Source organism: Panthera onca, chromosome B3 (genome assembly GCF_046562875.1).
Source record: "Panthera onca isolate mPanOnc1 chromosome B3, mPanOnc1 haplotype 2, whole genome shotgun sequence".
Classification (NCBI taxonomy): domain Eukaryota; kingdom Metazoa; phylum Chordata; class Mammalia; order Carnivora; family Felidae; genus Panthera; species Panthera onca.
The window spans coordinates 110,009,017-110,011,352 of NC_138344.1; the positions used below are offsets into that span (position 1 = coordinate 110,009,017).

The 2,336-nt window shown below is 34.0% G+C and overlaps 1 non-coding gene across 1 annotated transcript; it reads right to left on the minus strand.

Annotated features, from left to right (window-relative positions):
* Window positions 1-1,226: 1,226 nt before the first annotated feature.
* On the minus strand, window positions 1,227-1,433 carry LOC132670685 (small nucleolar RNA U3). Its single transcript, XR_009606891.1, has one exon. It is a non-coding gene; the product is annotated as a small nucleolar RNA U3 (small nucleolar RNA).
* Window positions 1,434-2,336: the final 903 nt, after the last annotated feature.

The window sequence follows — 2,336 nt, forward strand, 5'->3', positions numbered from 1 at the left end:
AATATAAATATAAAATTTTTTTAAAGAATTCTATCCTTTACTTTTATTTCCTTACATTTTATGAAAATTATGCTCTATTAAAAACAAAGTTACTTAATGAGTTTCATTCATATTGCTTCTAAAAACCAGGCTATATTATTATGTGGACCAAACTATACCTCCAAAAGCATGAACATATAAATTCTTCAATATCAGTTCAAATACCACCTTAGTCCCCAATTCCTGCAAGGTAAGGGGGTAATCTCTTTCTCTAACTCTTGTAGTGTATGATCTACACCTTCCTTTCAACTGTTACCTCATTCAATGTTGGATTATGTAAAAATATTATCTCTCCTACTACATTAAAGGTACCTAAGAGCAGGATCTATTTCTGGTTTATCTCTATCATCTCAAGAGTAGGCACAAAAAATACACATTGAACAACTAAAGAACCCAACAGAAAAAAAAAAATTCCTTAATACAAAGTTAACTCATATGGGTAATAGTACTGTTTTCCCAAACTAACCTTATATAATAAAAATGTATTAGGAGACTACACAAAATAGAGCAATATGACAGAATTATTCTGTGACGAGAGGTTCCTAGATGACTATTCTGTTTTTCTATTCATTTAAAAGATGTATCAATACTTCAAATGAGAAAAGATACAGTATGCTACACTTCACTATGCTTCAGAATGTAAAAACCATACATTTTTACCATATCAAACACAAGAGAAAAGTCCGAATTTAAGTTCAATTCCCAGAAGACACTTCAATTGTACAAGGTGAGTGGCAGCCTGGCAAGATTTGCCAGTAGAATGTTTGCACAACAAAGAAGCTGTTTCTAGGTGAACGCATCACAGAACTCCAAGGAAGGGAAAAGTCCTTCCAAAGTGACGCAGTAAGGTAGCCCATGACTATTTCCTTAATTAATGACATGAAAGCACAAAGCGATTTTCATCAAGCACTAGTAAACCTAAGAACTCTGAAGAAAGTGATTCCCCTGAAAGTAAACCTTCCAGAAAATTTGGGGCCTTTTGTGAAATTCTTGAAATAGGTGAAACTTTTGTCTCCAATACCTCATTCAGGGAAGAAGTACTTTGAGAGGAAAAAATGATTTGATTCAATCTACTATTTCTAAAGCAGAAGATGATTTGTCTGCAAAACTGATATTCTAATTCTAAGCAAATACTTTTTTACACTAGAGAAAGTGTGTCCCTAATATGTTTTTTTTTTTTTTAAGAAACCACCCAGACCATGTCCCTTCCTTCTTAATCGCTCAAAGGAGGAAAAGAACCATCACCAAGGGTAAAAAGCAGCTATAAAAGCAACACCAAAGCCAGCTTCATACTCAGGAAAGGACACTGCACCTCCTCCCTGTGGTTGTAAGTACTCTACATGTTCAGAGAAACTTCTCTAGTAATGAACTACAGAAATGATCCCTGGGCACCTGGGTGGCTCAGGTCATGATCTCACATTTCGTGAGTTCAAGTTCCACATTCAGCTCTCCGCTGTCAGAGCGGAGCCTGCTTCAGATCCTCTGTTCCCATCTCTTTCTGCCCCTCCCCCACTTGCGTGCACACGCTCTCAAATAAACATTAAAAAAATTAAAAAAAAAAAAAAAAAAAGAAAAGAAATGCTCCCTGAAAGTATAGTCTTCCTGTTATGTATTCTTGATACCAGAATCATTGGGATTATACTTTAAATGTCATCTTCTCATCTTCTTGGTTCTCAGCTCTGCCTGCACATTAGAATCTCAGCGAAAACTTTTAAAAAAATACTGATACCCCGATCCCACCCCAAATTCTGACTCAATTGGTCTACACTGGAGCCTATGCATAACTTTTTTTTCTCTAAAGGTACACAAGTAATTTTAGTGTTGCTTTAGGGTTGAGAATGACTGTTGTACTATCTTCATTTATAAATATTAAAAATGAGGCAGCACAAAGTGATATTCATTGGAATGAGAGTAATAGTTAATAACTAACCTTAGAAAATAAGCAACATAATTTTCCCCTAAAACAAGGTTTTAAAAATTATATCCCTAAGCAGCAGGAATAGAAGCATGAACAAGACAGGAAATGTATTACAAAGCTTACATTTCTGGTGGAAAAAGTGAACAAATATATAAATAAGATTATTTTATATAGTGATAAGAGTTGTGAATAAAATAGGCTAATGTGACAGTTATGAGTTAAATGAGTAGGCAGGCAGCTTTTGATAGTATAATCAAAGAAGGCCTGTTTTACATATATTAACATAAATTAAATCATATTATACATTTTATTGAATAACCTGAGTTTATCATTTAACAAAATGTGAAAGCTATCTTACACATCTATATGCATCCATTAC